Below are 20,612 nucleotides of genomic sequence, written 5' to 3' on the forward strand. Positions count from 1 at the left end.
GCCACCGGGTCCATAGCAACAGGGACGCCACAGGCGGACCGCGTTCCCCGTTGCTGGTGTTTAATTAGTATGCACTCACACATGTTCTCTGGTCGTGCAGCAAGGCAGCTGCACAACATTTTGGGTAATTAGGCTCTGGACTCTGATTGGAGGGTTCCCTGTTTTAAGCCTCCTCAGTGCCTCACACAGACGCCGGTGATAGCTTCCTGCATGCTGCTCATGTTTGGTGAACGTCTGTTCCTGGTCTGCTGTGCCCGGTCTTTCCAGTTCTGAGTTCCTGAGTCTTGGAGTAGCCGTCTTATCCTAAGGAGTTCTTCTGGTCCTCGTTTACCGGTGGCAGTCGATAGAGGATCTTGCTTGGTTTCGTGAGTTGTGGCCTAAACCGCTTTATATTGTTTTCTGTTATTGGAGCATTTGCGGAGGTATCCGCTTCCACAGTCCTCTCCGGTACTCGGCGGTGCCGTGTAGGAGAGTGTACAAGTGGAGTATTTTGTTGTTTTTTTCCCTGGCGGAAATCCGCGCATACTTTAGTTTCAGCTTTGTTAGTAGCCCCTGGCTTTGTTGTTCAGTTAGAGGGTCCCTTGTTATCACCCTGTCTCGGTTCACTCTTTGTCTCTCATTAAGACCTGAGGGGGCATCGGAGTTGGGCAGACGTAATCCGCCCTTCAAACGCGGCTGCCATGGGCCCAAGCAACCATAGTCTCGCAAGAGTGTACTGACAGCACGGGCGAGACAACGGAGATAGGGTGCCAGGGGCTATTCCCTTTCCATTCCCCTTTCCCAGCATTACGTTCTGGTATTCAGGTCCTACCGTATAAGATCACCCCTGACCTGAGTATCAGAATCATAACATTATCACCGGCCAGAACTTTAAAAAAAAAAAGGGGTTTTTATTTTTTCCCATTCTGTTTTGGTGAGAGTAAAATCCGGCTTCATGAATCCGGCAGGGTTAGGACCAAATCCCGGTCAGCTTTTGGTTAACCAAATTCAAGAACTAACTCAGATGTTTCAGGACCTTTCTCTTCGGGTGAGATCGCAGGAAGATCTTTTGCGAGCCTCCCCGAGTGTGGTCCTAGAACCAAAGATGCATTTACCCGACTGTTTTTCGGGTAACCGAAAATATTTTTTTAATTTTAAGGAAGCTTGTAAACTTTATTTTCGTTTAAGGCCTAAGTCCTCTGGTACTGAGTCTCAGCGGGTTGGGATTGTTATGTCATTGCTCCAGGGTGATCCACAGACCTGGGCGTTTGGGTTAAGAACGGAAGATCCTGCTTTGTTATCAGTAGACGTCTTTTTTAAATCGTTAGGCCTGTTGTATGATGACCCTGATAGAGAGGCGTCAGCTGAGAGTCACCTGCGTGCTCTTAAACAAGGTAAAAATCCAGCAGAGGTGTATTGTACCGAATTCCGCCGTTGGTCGAATGACTGTGGCTGGAATGACCCGGCCCTGCGCAGTCAGTTTCGTCTCGGTTTGTCAGAACTTATTAAAGACAGTCTCCTTCAGTACCCCGCTCCTGAGACTCTCGACAAACTCATGGAGCTTGCAATTAAAATAGATCGTCGTCTCCGAGAGCGGAGGGCTGAAAGAGGAACAACTTTTAGGCCTAGTCCTAGTGTTTATACCTTTCCTGAGGACGTCGAGGAGCCCATGCAGATGGGTCTCTCCCGGTTGTCCCCAGAGAAAAGAACCAGAAGATTAAATTCTGGTCTCTGTTTGTACTGTGGTGGTAAGGGACATATTGCTCGCTACTGCCCGAACAAGTCGGGAAACGCTCTGACCAAGTGAATTGTGAGGGGGTTCACTTGGGTCTGCAGCTTATCTCCTCAAATGACTCTCTATTAGTTCCTGTTAAAATTTCCTTTGGCAGCCTCGGTTCATTAGTGTCGGCCTTCGTCGACAGTGGAGCTGCAGGAAATTTTATGGACTTAGCTTGGGCTAAGGCCTTAGGCATTCCACAGATTCCCTTGGATAGATGTATCACCATGCACGGGTTAGATGGGGGTCCGCTTTCCAATGGGATAATTACTCACCGCACACCTCCAGTATTACTTACAGTAGGGGCCTTACATTCAGAATATATAGAATTCTACCTTACACATTGTCCGGCAGTCCCTGTAGTTTTGGGTCACCCTTGGCTTGCCTTTCATAATCCCACCATTGGTTGGCGGTCTGGGGAGATTTCCCAATGGAGTCCTTTTTGTGTTAAGGAATGTATTTCTCATCCAGTCCGGGTTGCGGCAGTCATCCCAGAACTTATTCCTGTGGAATATCAGGATTTTGCCGATGTGTTCTCCAAAGGCAATGCGGACATTCTGCCTCCCCATCGGTCCTATGACTGTGCAATCGAGTTAGTACCAGGTGCCACTTTACCTAAGGGGAGATTATATGCCCTGTCCGGACCAGAAACCACGGCCATGAATAATTACATTCAGGAAAGCCTTAAGAAAGGCTTTATTAGGCCTTCAAAATCTCCGTTGAGTGCAGGGTTTTTCTTTGTTGAGAAAAAAGATGGGTCGCTTAGACCATGCATTGACTTTAGGGCTCTGAATAAAATCTCTGTGAAGAACACCTATCTTTTGCCATTGATTTCAGTGCTTTTTGATCAGTTACGCTCCGCCGTGATCTTTTCAAAAATCGATCTGAGGGGAGCTTACAACCTCATCCGAATAAAATCTGGGGATGAGTGGAAGACGGCATTCAGCACTCTGTCGGGTCACTATGAATACCTGGTGATGCCGTTTGGCCTGTCAAATGCTCCGGCGGTTTTTCAAGACCTCATCAACGATGTTCTCCGTGACTTCCTTGGGAAGTTCGTGGTCGTTTATTTAGACGACATTTTGATATACTCTGAGTCTATAGAACAACATGTTACCCAGGTGCGTCTGGTTCTTCAAAAGCTACGAGAGAATCTTTTATATGCTAAGCTTGAGAAGTGTGATTTTCACATCACAGAAGTGTCTTTCTTGGGGTACGTTATTTCTCCCCAGGGATTTTGCATGGAACCGAAAAAACTCCAGGCCATTCTTAATTGGGCGCAACCCACTAATTTAAAAGCAATTCAGCGCTTTTTAGGGTTTGCAAATTATTATAGGCGGTTCATTCATACTTTTTCTGACCTGGTCGCTCCCATAGTAGCTTTGACTAAAAAAGGAGCGGATCCTTCCAATTGGTCGCCTGAAGCTTGAAGCAGGCCTTTGTCTCGGCTCCTGTCCTCAGACATCCTAATCCGGAGCTTCCCTTTATTGTGGAGGTTGATGCCTCAGAGGTTGGAGTGGGGGCTATCCTTTCTCAGGAAGATCCGGAGTCTCAGGAACTACATCCTTGTGCCTTCATGTCCAGGAAATTCTCCTCCGCAGAATCCAACTATGACGTTGGTAATCGGGAATTACTGGCAGTAAAATGGGCTTTCGAGGAGTGGAGGCATTGGCTGGAGGGAGCTAGGCATACTATTACTGTATTTACTGACCATAAGAACCTGCAATATATTGAGTCAGCTAAACGGCTTAATGCTCGGCAGGCACGTTGGGCATTGTTCTTTACTCGTTTCAGGTTTATTATCACCTTCAGGCCTGGTTCCAAGAATACGAAAGCTGATGCCCTGTCACGTTGCTTTCTTCCGGTTCACAATAGCAATCCTGTTACTACCCCCATAGTTCAATCTTCAGTCATCCGGGCAGGCCTCACACAGGATTTATTTACTCAGTTAAACCAGCTTCAACACCAAGCTCCTAGGCTAACTCCTGCTGGTCGTCTTTTTGTCCCTGAATTTTTGAGAGGCACTGTTTTAACTGAGTTTCATGACAACAAAGTCTCGGGGCATCCAGGTATCACTAAGACCTTGGAGTTAGTCTCTCGCTCAGTGTGGTGGCCTAGTCTTTCTAAAGACGTTAAGGAATTTGTCCATTCCTGTCAGGTTTGTGCACAGCATAAGTTCCCTCGTTTGTTGCCTATCGGGCAACTCATGCCTTTAGCCGTTCCTCTCAGGCCATGGTCTCATATTTCCATGGATTTCATGGTAGACCTTCCCCTTTCAGCCGGATTTCGAGTCATTTGGGTGGTGGTGGACCGTTTTAGTAAAATGGCTCATTTCATTGCTCTTCCCCGATTACCCTCTGCTCAAGGGTTGGCAGTTTTGTTCCTTCGCCATGTGTTCAGGCTCCATGGTTTGCCCACTGATATTGTCTTTGATCGGGGTCCGCAATTCATCGCACGATTCTGGAAACGTTTTTGTGCATCATTGAAGATGAGACTGTCTTTAACATCTGGTTACCAACCGCAGTCTAATGGGCAAACCGAACGAGTCAACCAGTCATTAAAACAATACTTACGCTTGTATTCGGCCAAACTCCAGAATGATTGGTCCGAGTTTCTTCCTTTGGCCGAATTTGCTTATAATAACTCTTGTCATTCCTCCACCAATGAGTCCCCATTCTTTTCAGTCTTTGGTTTTCATCCTAGAGCCAACTCTTTTTTCCATCATTCTCCAGTTTCCTCGTTGACCTTAACCTCCCACCTCAGAGCAATTTGGAGAAAAGTGCACCTTGCCCTCAGAAAAGCTGCCTTCCGAGAAAAGAAATTTTCTGATAGGCTCCGACGTCCTTGCACTTTTAAGGTGGGAGATAAGGTATGGTTGTCAACTCGCAACATCAAGCTCCGACAACCCTCGGCTAGACTGGGACCCAAATTTATTGGACCGTTTTTTATCATTAAGAAGGTCAACCCAGTTGCTTTTCGGCTACGCTTGCCAAGATCTCTCAGAATTGGAAATACTTTCCACTGTTCCCTGTTGAAACAATATGTTTCTTCCAGGAGATTTCCTCGGAAGACCTCCCAGGGTAGATCTCCAGTGGATGTTCAGGGGCAACAGGAATTCTTGGTTGAGAAGGTTTTAGATTCAAAAGTTTCTCGGGGCCGACTTTATTTTTTGGTTCACTGGAAGGGCTATGGTCCGGAGGAAAGGTCTTGGGTCCTGGATGGGGATCTACATGCCCCTAGACTCAAGATATTATTTTTTCAGGAATTTCCTCGGAAACCGGGCTTTAGGGGTTCTTTAACCCCTCCTCAAGGGGGGGGTACTGTTAGGCGCAGCGGCCGGCTACACCTTCTCCCCTTTCTGCACGGCGCCTGGCAACGCTAGGGACGCCGTGCGCGCTGAGCCGCCAGGTCCCTAGCAACGCTAGGACGCCGTGCGCGCTGAGCCGCCGGGTCCCTAGCAATGCCAGGACGCGTGCGTGCCGAGCCGCCGGGTCCATAGCAACGGGGATGCCACAGGCGGACTGCGTTCCCCGTTGCTGGTGTTTAATTAGTATGCACTCACACATGTTCTCTGGTCGTGCAGCAAGGCAGCTGCACGACATTTTGGGTAATTAGGCTCTGGACTCTGATTGGAGGGTTCCCTGTTTTAAGCCTCCTCAGTGCCTCACACAGACGCCGGTGATAGCTTCCTGCATGCTGCTCATGTTTGGTGAACGTCTGTTCCTGGTCTGCTGTGCCCGGTCTTTCCAGTTTTCTGAGTTCCTGAGTCTTGGAGTAGCCGTCTTATCCTAAGGAGTTCTTCTGGTCCTCGTTTACCTGTGGCAGTCGATAGAGGATCTTGCTTGGTTTCGTGAGTGGCGGCTCCGCCGCAAGTTGCGGCCTAAACCGCTTTCTATTGTTTTCTGTTATTGGAGCATTTGCGGAGGTATCCGCTTCCACAGTCCTCTCCGGTACTCGGCGGTGCGGTGTAGGAGAGTGTACAAGTGGAGTATTTTGTTGTTCTTTTCCCTGGCGGAAATCCGTGCATACTTTAGTTTCAGCTTTGTTAGTAGCCCCTGGCTTTGTTGTTCAGTTAGAGGGCCCATTGTTATCACCCTGTCTCGGTTCACTCTTTGTCTCTCATTAAGACCTGAGGGGGCATCGGAGTTGGGCAGACGTAATCCACCCTTCAAACGCGGCTGCCATGGGCCCAAGCAACCATAGTCTCGCAAGAGTGTATTGACAGCACGGGCGAGACAACGGAGATAGGGTGCCAGGGGCTATTCCCTTTCCATTCCCCTTTCCCAGCATTACGTTCTGGTATTCAGGTCCTACCGTATAAGATCACCCCTGACCTGAGTATCAGAATCATAACACAAGCGAGGTGAGCTTGAGTGCCTGATTAGGATCATAGGCAAAATTATTGTAGTGAGGTTACCTACCATCCATGAGCTCTATTGTTTATGGTCCCGGTGGCATTCCTAGGTACATCAATTCAGTCCCAACGCATGTCGTCCTTCATATGGACCTCATCAAGGGGATAATACTATCGGACAGAGTGGACCTATTTATAGCTAGAGATTAACAACATGAGGGCTCTATATAGCCCTTAGGAAATTACATCACTCCCTGTACTCGTTTCTTCATGAATTAATTAAACTTCTATATCTAAAATCTTATTAATACCAGTATATATACACAATATAGGATAAAACTCATATAATTACTCTCCTTTGTTCAAAAGGAGAGAAATGGTGGTTTTAAATGTGTCAGGATCGGAGGTGGAACACACCCGTCACTTCCACCCGCCGAGTCTGGACGTCACTTCCAGCTGGGTCCCGACGTCTCATGCAGCTCAGACATCAGGACACCTAGTGTTTGGCCACGGAGCGCGATCGTCAGCACGATCGTCACTTCTGCTAGTCGGAGCCCCAAGACTTCCGGTCACGATAGCAGTGGAATGCAAGAAGCATTCCTATATCAATTCAATGTTGGTTTACTTCCGCCCTTAGTACATTATGGCAAAATACAGTCCTGTATCTTCACATACCACACTGCTATGTATATAAGAGAGATTTAGTTCCACGTATCCATAATTTTGAATGGCTATAGTATATTAATAAATACAGATAAGATCCCTCAAATTCATTCCTATCATCAAAATATATATCAAGAAATATTGTAAAATCCATATAGTCCACAATGAGTCATATATAAAATAAAATCTACATTTTTTTCAATTTCTTTATGGGATACAAAAACAGTTCATATAATAATGGCTTCTTTCGATGTGGCACTTTTGACCTAAAAGGTCATCATATACGATAGTTGATCATTAATGTCCAGGTTCTCATTCATCACCAGGTATCAATTTATGAATAAAGCATAGTTTACTGCAAATCATAAAAAAGGGAATCATTAGAATATATATTCCTCATTAAAAATTTAATAGTCTAAAATTGTACATATACAGTACATATCATTAAACTGTATGAGGAAACTAAGATACTGTATAAGAGGAAGGAATCTATTATAGGAATGTGTTATAAAAACGGGGCAATCTCGAAGATTTAATTAAAACCAAGCGGAGATAGGGTTTGTAGTTCAAAGATCCAATACATTTCTCTTATTGACAGTTTATTGAGGATATCTTTCTCCTGGCTTCACAATCTCTATTGCCTTAAATGAAAGCCGGAAGTGATGTCCGGACTTTTTGGGCAGAAGGGACAGGTGCATTCCACTCACGTTCCACCGCCGGTCCTGACACATTTATGAACATTTTTGAACAAAGGAAAGTAATTATACGAGTATTATCCTATATTGTGTATATACTGTATACTGGTATTTGTAAGATTTTAAATATAGAAATTGAATTCATTCATGAAGAAAAGAGTACAGGAAGTGATGTCATTTCCTAAGGGTCATACAGAGCCCTTATGTTGTTAATCTCTAGCTATAAATAGGTCCACTTTGTCCCAAAGTATTATCCCCTTGATGAAGTCCATATGAAGGACGAAACGCGTTGGGACTGAATTGCTGTACCTTGGAATGCCACCTGGACAGATAAGATTTTATTGAATTGTTTTTTTTGTACGTGTGCTACTTACTATTGCCTGCTGTGATATATTTGTTTATGTTTTTAATTGAATTAAATTTATTTTAAAGTAAAACTTGCTTGCAGTGGTGATAAAAAGTATCGTTTTGGGGGGAATGCTTTCCCAAACCACATGCAGGTTTATAGAAAAATAAATAGATGTTTTTAAACAAATATGCAGTTTTAAAACAGTACACACGATATATTTCTCTTTTTCCTTTTTTATGATGATAAACTGATGGTCATAGTTATTATTATTATTATTACCAGTTATTTATATGGCGCACACATATTCCGCAGCACTTTACAGAGAATATTTTGCCCATTCACATCAGTCTCTGCCCCAGTGGAGCTTACAATCTATATTCCCTAACACATGTACACACACACAGACACATTCACGCTAGGGTTAATTTTGTTGGGAGCCAATTAACCTACCAGATTATTTTTGGATTGTGGGAGGAAACCCATGCAAGTACGTGGAGAATATACAAACTCTGCACAGTTGGGACCATGGTGGGAATCGAACCCATAACCCCGGTGCTGTGAGGTAGTAATGCTAACCATTACACCATACGTACTGCCCTATATGACCGAAGACACAGAGAAATAAGCTAACTTTTATCTCAAATTATTTTATCCTCTTCTGCACTATCGCACTTTTTTGAAAAGTCACTTTATTTCAATATTTGCACTAATCAGGCGCTTGAAGCATACCCCTTTATCCACATCCTTTTACTGTGTGATCCACAAGCACACATACTTGTTTTAATCAGCCACCCTAAATCATGGGGGAGTGCCTTAACATATTTATACTGTTGTCATTTTTAAAAATACATCTGAGCGCTTAGTCCTCCCTTGTTTTTTTACTTTCTATGTTGTGTTATTGATCTTAGAGAAGCCGGTGTGCATAAATATCACTTCACTATGTTTAGAAACAGAGGCTTAGACAAAAGGAATGACCTCTGTCAAAGGATTTTTAATGAAGAACCTCAACTTTTACCCAACAGTACACCATTCACGGACGATGTGGATTATTTATTTTGGGAAGCAGAAAGATTACTTACAAAAGAAATAAAAGCTTGGTGGGAGATTAAATGCTTAGAACACTATATTACAGCTAATAGAATCCCAAGAGGCCTAAGGATTTTAAAGAACCCCACTTTCGGTCTGGATAATGAATCCTTTATAAAAAAAATGGGATAGTACACTTCATGATTGCTCTCTTATCCTAATGAAATTAATCATCTTGGAGAAAAAGAGTGTCTAATTAAAAATGAGGAAGATATCAAAATAAAAGAACAGCTATTCATCACCCATCAAGATAAGGAAGTGTTTAAAGCCAATGACCTGGTGTTAACGAAAAAATTAGAGAAAATTGAAGAAGAAATTCTAAAAAGAAAAAAGATTTATTTTTCGAGGGACCGACAGGATTACCTAAACAACAAGATTAAGAACTGTAGCAGATTCAAGGAGGAACGTCCGCAAAAAATTCCAGTATATCAAGATCAAAGGATGAAAAAATGGAAGAATACACCATATAAAATGGGGGGATGAAAGACAAATTTATGCCAAAATAGAAATGAGAACATTTACTCCCCCCGTATGCTAGAGACATTACAATAAGGAACTGTTTCTCAGCCCTACAAATGCTGGAGTGAAATAGCGACTCAGATTTTTTTATCCCTGGATACAAAACAGGAGAATACAAGATCGGAGAAAAGGACTTTTTTCAAAGAAAGATTCAAAGCTCCCTCACCCATAAAAAGAAGATTTCCCGAAGAAGAGGTTCAAGTGACAGTGGGAGGAGGAAACTTCAAAAAGAGATATCAACCCCAGTAGATCCAAAGAGAAATGGCATCTTCAATTTATCAAAACACACACTTAATTCTGCAGAAGTATCTTTATTAAGCAAAGGCCTCAAGTTTGCACCAATTAAACAGATGAACAGTTTTGAAACATTTATTGACCGGAATAAATTCATATGATCTCTCACCCTAAAAAGACATTTTGCAAAGATTGATAATGAATTCACATCATCCAGGGACTCCAAATCTGGTCTAAAAAGAAAATTGAAGTATTATCCATTAAAATAGAAAGGCAATCATATAAATATTTTTTATGACTTAGGAAAGACCTTTTTGAAAAAAGCCCACTCCACAGAACCAATCAGACTTGATGAAAGCTGAAAAAGAGGCATTGAAGAAACTCCAAAAAGAAGCCAATATTATTATAAAACAGGTGGACAAAGGAGGGGGAATCGTTATCCTGGACCGTGAGGCATATGAAAAAAAAAAGCTTTCAGACTTTTCAGTGATGAGATCGTACAAAATTTTACCACAGGATCCCACAGAGAAGTTCATTGAAGAACTACGAACTCTCCTACTACACTATTTGCACAATAGTGGTTTAGAGAAAGAAGAATACCAATTTTTAATCATTCCTAATCCTGTGATTCCTATCTTTTACTTTCTACCAAAAATCCATAAAACGTTAATTAATCCACCTGGATGACCAATTGTAGCCGGAATTGAATCACTTACTTCCAACTTGTACGCCTACATTGACATCTTTCTACGCAAATATGTTATGGAATTACCCTCATACCTTAAAGATACCAATAGTGTTGTGAACTGATGTCAAAGATGAAATGGAAAGACACGTACCTCTGAGTAACAATAGATGTCCAGAGCCTCTATACGTGTATCGAGCATGCGACAGGTATTGCAGCCTGCAGAAAATTCCTGGAAAGAGATACACATTTGTTGGATACACATAGGGATGGCATTTGTGATTTTATCTGCTTCGTTTTGAGTCATAACTATTTTACAATTTTAGACCTTTTTTATATAGACTTGTGGGACCACAATGGGGACAAGCTTTGCTCCCAGCTTCGCAAATCTGCTGATGGGAAGCTGGGAAGACCAAATGATATATATCAACAACCCCTTTTTGAACAACCTTGTAATACACAAGAGATACATCGACAACATTCTCATCATAATGGAGGGGATGGAGGAATCCTTCAAGTGTTTCTTTGATTATATTTGTACAAACACATTTAATCTGAAATTCACCTTTACCTTTAGAAAGGAATCAATTGAATATCTGGATTTGGTACTGTTGGGAGAAGGAGACAACATCAGCACATGCAATTGCATCAAACAGGTGGATATGAATATTTATTTACACTACAAAATCTGTCATGCAGATCATTGGAAATCAAATATACCATAGTTCCAATTCTACCCCATAAAATGCAACTGCACTAAGGAACAGTAATGTATCAAACAACTGGAGAGCTATTCAATGAGATTCTTGGAAAGAGGGTACCTGGAAAATACTGTGAAAAAAGCCTTGGAAAAGACCAATCCAACAAGTAGACAAGATTTATTAAAACACAAACCCCCCAAGAAACAAGATAATTTTGTCCCATTTGTAAGCACTTTCAACTGTCAAGAAAGAACCATTAAGGAATCTTTTAATAAACATAGTAATTTTTTACTTTTAGACCCGGTTTTAAACTAAATCCTTCCAAACACACCAAAAATTGTCTTCAGAAAACCAAAAAGTTTAAAAGAGATACTAACCCCAAGCTTCCTGAGACCTGAACCTTCAAAACACAGAATACCATCAAAAAATGTCAAGGCAATTATAAATGCACCAGCTGTAACATATGCAAATATGTACACCTAATCAGAACAAAGTTTTTTAACCATGACAACACCAAAGAATACAATATTAAAGACTTCATTAAGTGTAATTCAATGATGGTTATATATGTGCTGGAATGCCCTGCGCTTTGAAATACGTAGGGAAAACAAAAAGAGTACTAAAGCTGCGTATACAAGAACATGTCAGAAACATTAAGAATAAAATTATGACTCATGCCATTTATAGACATTTAAGTGCACAATTCCAATCTGGATCACCTTTGATTTAAGGCAATAGAGATTGTGAAGCCAGGAGAAAGGGGTGGTGATATCCTCAATAAACTGTCAAGAAGATAAATGTATTGGAGCTTCGAATTAGAAACCCTATCTTTGCTTGGTTTTAATGAGATCTTCGAGATTGGCCCGTTATTATAACACATTCCTATAATACATTCCTTCTTCTTATACAGTATCTCTTAGTTTACTCATACAGTTTAATGATATGTACTATATATGTACAATTTTAGACTATGAAGTTTTTAATGAGGAATATATATATACTAATGATTCCCTTTTTTATGATTTGCAGTAAACTATGCTTTATTCATAATTGATACCTGGTGATGAATGAGAACCTGGACATTAATGATAGACTATCGTATATGATGACCTTTTAGGACAAAAGTGCCACATCAAAAGAAGCCAGAATTTGGGGACCCATACCTTTTACAATATGAATTATATGGACTGTTTTTGTATCACTTAAAGAAATTAATTTTTTTTAGATTTTATTTTACATATGATTCATTGTGGACTATATGGATTTTACAATATTTCTTGATATATATTTTGATGCTAGGAATGAATTTGAGGGATCTTATCTGTATTTATTAATGTATTTATTAATATACTATAGCCATTTTAAATTATGGATACTGTACGTGGAACTAAACCTCTCTTATATACATAGCAATGTGGTATTTGAAGACACATGACTGTATTTTGCCATGGGCGGAAATAAACCAACTTTGAATTGATATAGGAATGCTTTTTGCGTTACACTGCTATTATGACTGGAAGTCTTGGGGCTCTGACTAGTGGAAGTGCCGATCTTGCTGCCGATCACGCTCTGCGGCCCAACACTAGCTGTCCTGACGTCTGAGTTGTAGGAGACGTCGGGACCCAGCCGGAAGTGAAGCCCGGACTCGGCGGGCAGAAGTGATGGGTGCATTCCATCCGCGTTCCACCGCCAGTCCTGACATTTAAAACCACTGTTTCTCTCCTTTTGAACAGAGGGGAGTAATTATATGAGTTTTATCCTAAATTGTGTATATAAACTGGTATTAGTAAGAATTTAAATATAGAAATGTAATTCATTCATGAAGAAATGAGTACAGGAAGTGATGTCATTTCCTAAGGGCCATACAGAGCCCTCATGTTGTTAATCTCGAGATATAAATAGGTCCACTCTGCCCCATAGTATTAACCCCTTGATGAAGTCCATATGAAGGACGACACGCGTTGGGACTGAATTGCTGTACCTAGGAATGCCACCTGGACAGATAAGCTTTTATTGAATTGTTTTTCTTGTACGTGTGCTACTTACTATTGCCTGCTGTCATATATTTATGTTTTTAATTGAATTAAATCTATTTTAAAGTAAAACTTGCTTGCAGTGCTAATAAATAAAATATTTTTTTGGGGAATGCTTTCCCAAACCACATGCAGGTTTATAGAAAAATAAATAGATGTTTTTTTTTTTAACAAATATGCAGTTTTAAAGCAGTACACACAATATATTTCTCTTTTTCATTTTTTATGATGATAAACTGATGGTCATATGGCCGAAGACAGAGTAATAAGCTAAGTTTTATCCCAAAAATATTTTATCCTCTTCGGCACTTTCGCACTTTTTGAAAAGTCATTTTATTTCAATATTTGCACTAATCAGGTGCTTAAAGCATACACCTTTATCCACATGTAATGTAATCTAGCCTGGCAAATGTTAACAACACTAAAAGAGCCTGAAGGGACTGGAGTGGACAGATAGGTCAGCTCAGCAGCACTGTAGTGGATGGACACTGGACAGATAGGTCAGAGCAGCACTGCTGTAGATGGACAGATAGGTCAAGCACAGACCATTGGCAGCACACAACTCTCCAGCATCCGCTGTGTAGGCCCCAGGGCAAAGCAATGTAGGGAGAACACTAAAATGTAGAAGGGGCATTTGGGCTTAATGAAGTGGCCTGGCACATGACTTCCAGGGTTGTCGGGGGTGGAGCGGGGTGGGTAGTGGAGTGTGCTTAACATTCATCATTTTCTGGTGGGAAGACAGCTTGCTTTACTGCAGATATCTCCAGTTCCTGGAAATAGATTTCTTAGCTTTTAATGACATAAAAACTTTTAGGAGGTACTGGGGACTTAAGGATCAGAGTTCAGGAGCCAGAACAATCCACTGACAAAAATATAAAAGATACCAGGTGTGTGGAGCTAGAGTGTGGACAAGCTGCTGGAAGACTGATATCTCTGGTTACTGGGCATAGTAAAGACAAGCTGCCAATGTCCACTGAAAGGGGAGAGTCCCAGCTTTTGAAGTATGGCATCATAAAAACTCTACCTCAGACAGAACTGACAGGTATCTGTCTGGGAAAAGCAATTAACAGGCTCGGATGGGGAACACTGCTTTGAAGTCGTATATCTCCGGTTCCCCAGGGCTGAGTTTCAAAAATCTGGCACCCCTGGAAAAAGGGGACCCTTTGCTATCATACTAGGGCTATATACTCCTGGGGCCCTTGGGCATCTGCCCATTGAGCCCATACAAAAAGTCGGCCCTGCCTGAATCACTGCTGCAGGGACTATTATTGAATCCAAAACTCACAAAAGCCAACAATGACGTTTTGCCTAGTTTTGGAATCCTAGCCTGGTGGAAAAGCCCAAGCCAGGGCTCAGATTTTCTTAAGACCTTGAAGTTCAGGTGGGCTCAGTTTTCCAATAACCGAGCCCACAGAACTACACTTATAATACTGTATTCTTGTACTTCATTAATGCAAGTTTTGCCTACCTATATTTCTCATGTTCTGCTAAAATGGCAAAAGTTGTATATATGATTGAGACTGCACTGATGAACAGCACAGGACTTTTGGGTGTATGTACTAAGCCTTGGGGAGAAATAAGTGGATGGACATAAAGTACCAGCCAATCAGCTCCTAACTGCCATGTTACATGATGAGTTTGAAAAATGGCAGGAGCTGGTTGGTTGGTACTTCATCTCTGTCCACTTTATTTCTCTATTTCCCTTTATTGCTCTCCAAGGCTTAATACATAAACCCCTTTACCTTTGATTCTGTGGACTTGGGAGCAATGGTTCTACTTGGTGAGCCAAAGCACACTGTCCATTTCCTGTCCACAACCTCTGTATACTGTTGGATTTATAAATCTGGCAGTTAGTTGCACAAACTTTTGCATACTGTTAGGGTTAGGCTGCAGGAAGGGATGTTTAGGGGGCGAGGGGTAACTTCCTTCCCAACCCAAGTTGGGATTCTAAACAGTGGAATGCAGCGGTCTGTATTCTGCAAATGAAAATAAATAGAGCCCTGAGAAGGGGTTTAATCAATGCTCGGAGAGAGATAAAATTATGAGAGACAATGTACCAGCCAGTCAGCTTCTGCCTTACATTTTACAGGCTGTTTTTGAAAAATGTCTGATTGGTTTATACTTTATCTCTCACAATTTTATCTCTCTTCAATATTTCATAAATACCCCCCTTAAAAGTTTCATTATAATAATGAGTGCATTTTCTTAAAACCAACTTCTTTTTCCTCATATAAGACACAGCAGCAGAGCTGTAGCTCATTGTACACACTTCTATTGGTTATCAGACAAATTCCAGACTCTTCAGCTGAAGAGGTATTCATAGGGGGTTTGTGAGCTTGGACAGCAGTCAGCAGTGACTGTAGCAATCACTTTGAAATGAGTGGAGAGAGATCTTTTCTAGTTCACATCCCCCTCGATCTTTCTGTCTTTCTTTCTTTCTTGGTGTCTTGCTGACAGCTGGAGCCCAGTGGCATATGCCCTCCATTGTCTTTGGGAGTTATGTCACTGATTCAGGTACCAAACGCTTGTCACTTGGAAAATTGATCTGACCCTACCTTTCCCTAGGTCGTCCAATGGATAACAGCCTCTGTTGCCCTGCTGCTGTTCACTGACCTCTTGTTTATATTTGCAGCCATTGACTGGTCTACAGTGAGAAGGTCAACAATAATAAGGTCGATAACATATGGTCAACAGCTAAATGTCGACATAACAGAGACAGAACAAAAAATATGGACATCCAAACTGTTTGCACAAGAGAAAGGTTGAAACATAACTAAGTCACAAGAAAAGGTTGACCAAACATAGGTGGTCATTCCGAGTTGATTGCTCGCTAGCAGTTTTTAGCAGTCATGCAAACGCTAAGCCGCCATCCTCTGGGAGTATATTTTAGCTTAGCAGAAGTGCGAACGAAAGGATCTCAGAGCGGCTACAAAAAAAATGTGATCAGTTTTAGAATAGCTCCAGACCTACTCCTAGCTTGTGATCACATCAGACTGTTCAGTTCTAGCTTTGACGTCACAAACACGCCCTGCGTTCTCCCAGCCACGCCTGCATTTTTCCTGGCACGCCTGCATTTTTTCGAACACTCCCTGAAAATGGTCAGTTTGCACCCAGAAACGCCCAATTAATGTCAATCACTCTGCGGCCAGCAGTGCGACTGAAAAGCTTTGCTAGACCTTGTGTGAAACAGCATCGGCTGTTATGAAAGTACATTGCACTGCATACGCATGCACATAAGTTCCGATTTTTTGCTTCATCGCTGTGCAGCGAACATTTTCAGCTAGCGATCAACTCGTTATGACCCCCATACTGTACTGCAATGTTGATTGTGCACATTAGACAAAGACAAATCATCGACAATTAAATTATCGGCATTATGTAAATTAGACACCCAATGTCAAGAAAGAAAATATTTACAGAACAACATGCAAACAGCTATGAGTTTGACCATAAAAACCCAGTCAACAACCAGTAGTTTGACAAGAGATACGTCAAAATAGAAAAATGTTGATAGTTATTAAAACAACGGTCGACACCTTGTAGGTCAACAAGGAAAATGTTGACATAAAATGATAAAAATCTGTCAGAACAGACAGGTAACCAACCATAAGCTCCGTAAGCGTAATGCACCAGGTCAGGAGCTACTCCAGGTTTTTGGAAGACCTGCATGATTATGGCCAAGAATTTGATATACAGTTTAGAGCAATCCATGAAAATATAGTGGTGGTATTCCAAGAACCCCAAATAAATTGGAGGTGTGGCATGGAAGATGAAATACTGTCCTAGGACATAAAAAATTGGGTTAAACAAGCTAATAAATTGTCTATTGCAAGATCAGCAGATAACAATCTATATATATATATAAAAATGGATCTATGTGTGTATGTATGTGTGCGTGTGTGTGTGTGTGTGTGTGTGTGTGTGTGTGTGTGTGTGTGTGTGTCTGTGTGTGTGTGTGTGTATGTATGTATGTTCCGGCATAACTCTGGAATGCCTATAGCAATTTACACTAAACTTGGTACACATATGACTTACAATCTGGCAACAAATACTGTGCTGGGTAAGACACCCCTAGCACCCGTAGGGGTGGGGGTGGGAAGGGGGTGACATGTAAAAATCCATAGTTTGCGGGCATATCTCTTGAATGCCTGGAGCAATTTACAACAAACTTGGTACACATATGACTTACAATCTGGTAAAAAATTCTGTGGGGGTAAGACACCCCTAGAGCTGGGGGTGTGCAGGGGGTGACATGTAAAAATCCATAGATTTTGGGCATAACTCTGGAATTCATGGAGTAATTTAAACTAAACTTGGTACACATATGACTTACATATGACAATCTGGCACAAAATACTTGGGGGTAAGACACCCCTAGCACCCCTAGGGGTGGAGGTGGAGGTGGGGGTGGGTAATGCCTCTGCTCCTACCCATGTGTGCCTCTGTGTAAATTGCCTGGAGAAATTTACACAGAGGCACACATGGGTAGGGGCAGAGGCACCCATGGGAAGGGGCAGAGGTACACACAGGTAAGGATAGAGGCACCCACGGGTAGGGGCAGAGGCACCCACGGGTAGGGGCAGAGGCACCCACGGGTAGGGGCAGAGGCACCCACGGGTAGGGGCAGAGGCACCCACGGGTAGGGGCAGAGGCACCCACGGGTAGGGGCAGAGGCACCCACTGGCAGGGGCAGAGGCACACACTGGCAGGGGCAGAGGCACACACTGGTAGGGGCAGAGGCACCCACAGGTAAGGATAGAGGTACAGATGGGTAGGGGCAGAGGCACACACTGGTAGGGGCAGATGCACATATGGGTAGGGACAGAGGGTAGGGGCAGAGGCACCCACAGGTAGGGGTAGAGGCACACACGGGTAAGGATAGAGACACACATGGGTAGGGGCAGAGGCACCCACGGGTAGGGGCAGAGGCACCCACGGGTAGGGGCAGAGGCACACACAGGTATGGGCAGAGGCACACACAGTTAAGGATAGAGGCACAGATTGGTAGGGGCAGAGGCACCAATGGGTAGGGGCAGAGGCACCAATGGGTAGGGGCAGAGGCACACATGGGCAGGGGCAGAGGCACACATGAGCAGAGGCATACACGGGTAGGGGCAGAGGCACAACAGGTAGGGATAGAGACACACACGGGTAGGGACATAGGAATACACTGGTAGGGACATAGGAACACATGGGTAGGGACATATAAATACACTGGTAGGGACATAGGAACACACGGGTAGGGATATAGGCACACACGGTTAGGGATATAGGCACACACGGGTAGGGGCAGAGGCATACACAGGTAGGGGCAAAGACACAACAGGTAGGGATAGAGGCACACACGGGTAGGGACATAGGCATAAAGGTAGGAGCAGGGGCACCTATGTGTAAGGGCAGATGCACACGGGTAGGAGCAGAGGCACACACAGGTGAGGGCAGAGGCATACTTTAGTTTCGAAGCTAGGCAAGGAGACCTAGGGCCCTTTGACATAGAGTCAGCATGCAAACCTAACATATGTAACATACAGTGGGTGGAACTTGGCCTGTCGTCCGACGTCCCAGCATTTACAGCATCAGAGGCGGGACGGGGCAGAGAAGGAGGCGGATTATTCTCCTCAGCACCAGCATTTTGACAGCATCAATCCGGGGGAATCCCAGAGGTGCGGCCTCACAAAGATTGCCATTATTCTTTAAATTCCGTAGCGAAGCACGGGTATTCATCTAGTAAGACAAATAAAATTAAAATAAAAAAGCAAATGTCCCTTGTACAACACCTGAATAAGAAAATAAAGCATGTGAGAGACTGCACTTAAAACTAGAGATGTGCACAGGACATTTTTCGGGTTTTGTGTTTTGGTTTTGGATTCGGTTCCGCGGCCGTGTTTTGGATTCGGACGCGTTTTGGCAAAACCTCCCTCAAAAATTTTTTGTCGGATTCGGGTGTTTTTTTTTTCAAAAACCCCTCAAAAACAGCTTAAATCATAGAATTTGGGGGTCACTTTGATCCCATAGTATTATTAACCTCAATAACCATAATTTCCACTAATTTCCAGTCTATTCTGAACACCTCACAATATTATTTTCAGTCCCTAAATTTGCACCGAGGTCGCTGGATGACTAAGCTAAGCGACCCAAGTGGCCGGCACAAACTCCTGGCCCATCTAGGAGTGGCACTGCAGTGTCAGACAGGATGGCACTTAAAAAAATTGGCCACAAACATCACATGATGCAAAGATAAATGAAAGAAAAAAGAGGTGCAAGATTGAATTGCCCTTGGGCCCTCCCACCCACCCTTATGTTGTATAAACAGGACATGCACACTTTAACAAACCCATCATTTCAGCGACAGGGTCTGCCACATGACTGTGACTGAAATTACTGGTTGGTTTGGGCTCCCACCAATAAAGAAGCAATCAATCTCTCCTTGCACAAACTGGCTCTACAGAGGCAAGATGTCCACCTCCTCCTCATCGTCTGATTCCTCACCCCTTTGTCTGTGTACATCCCCCTCCTCACAGATTATTAATTCCTCCCCACTGGAATCCACCATCTCAGGTCCCTGTGTACTTTCTGGAGGCAATTGCTGGATAATGTCTCCACGGAGGAATTGATTATAATTCATTTTGATTAACATCATCTTCTCCACATTTTCTGGAAGTAACCTCGTACGCCGATTGCTGACAAGGTGAGTACACACTGGAGGGGAGGCAACTTAGGTAAAATAAAGCCAGTTTGTGCAAGGGTCTCCAAATTGCCTCTTTTTTCTGCCAGTATACGTACGGACTGTCTGACGTGCCTACTTGGATGCGGTCACTCATATAATCCTCCACCATTCTTTCAATGGTGACAGAATCATATGCAGTGACAGTAGATGACATGTCAGTAATCGTTGGCAGGTCCTTCAGTCCGGACCAGATGTCAGCACTCGCTCCAGACTGCCCTGCATCACCGCCAGCGGGTGGTCTCGGAATTCTTAGCCTTTTCCTCGCAGCCCCAGTTGCGGGAGAATGTGAAGGAGGAGCTATTGACGGGTCACGTTCCGCTTGACTTGACAAGTGTCTCATCAGCAGGTCATTGCACCTCTGCAGACTTGTGTCTGCCGGAAAGAGAGATACAACATAGGCTTTAAACCTAGGATCGAGCACGGTGGCCAAAATGTAGTGCTCTGATTTCAGCAAATTGACCACCAGTGAATCCTGGTTAAGCGAATTAAGGGATCCATCCACAAGTACCACATGCCTAGCGGAATTGCTCCGTTTTAGCTCCTCCTACAATCTCTCCAGCTTCTTCTGCAAAAGCCTGATGAGGGGAATGACCTGACTCAGGCTGGCAGTGTCTGAACTGACTTCACGTGTGGCAAGTTCGAAGGGTTGCAGAACCTTGCACAACGTTGAAATCATTCTCCACTGCGCTTGAGTCAGGTGCATTCCCCCTCCTTTGCCTATATCATAGGCAGATGTATAGGCTTGGATGGCCTTTTGCTGCTCCTCCATCCTCTGAAGCATATAGAGGGTTGAATTCCACCTCGTTACCA

At 43.1% G+C, this 20,612-nt stretch overlaps 1 long non-coding RNA gene across 2 annotated transcripts in view; it reads right to left on the reverse strand.

Annotated features, from left to right (window-relative positions):
- Positions 1-20,612, reverse strand: part of LOC134932867 (uncharacterized) — a 207,746-nt gene that overhangs the window by 170,745 nt on the left and 16,389 nt on the right. For both annotated transcript variants that reach the window (XR_010179514.1, XR_010179515.1), the window contains exons 2-3: positions 10,913-10,949; positions 10,496-10,573 (exon numbers count right to left, since the gene is read on the reverse strand). This is a non-coding gene — a long non-coding RNA (uncharacterized LOC134932867). The remainder of the gene's footprint in view (positions 1-10,495; positions 10,574-10,912; positions 10,950-20,612) is intronic.

Source organism: Pseudophryne corroboree, chromosome 6 (assembly GCF_028390025.1).
Source record: "Pseudophryne corroboree isolate aPseCor3 chromosome 6, aPseCor3.hap2, whole genome shotgun sequence".
Taxonomy (NCBI): domain Eukaryota; kingdom Metazoa; phylum Chordata; class Amphibia; order Anura; family Myobatrachidae; genus Pseudophryne; species Pseudophryne corroboree.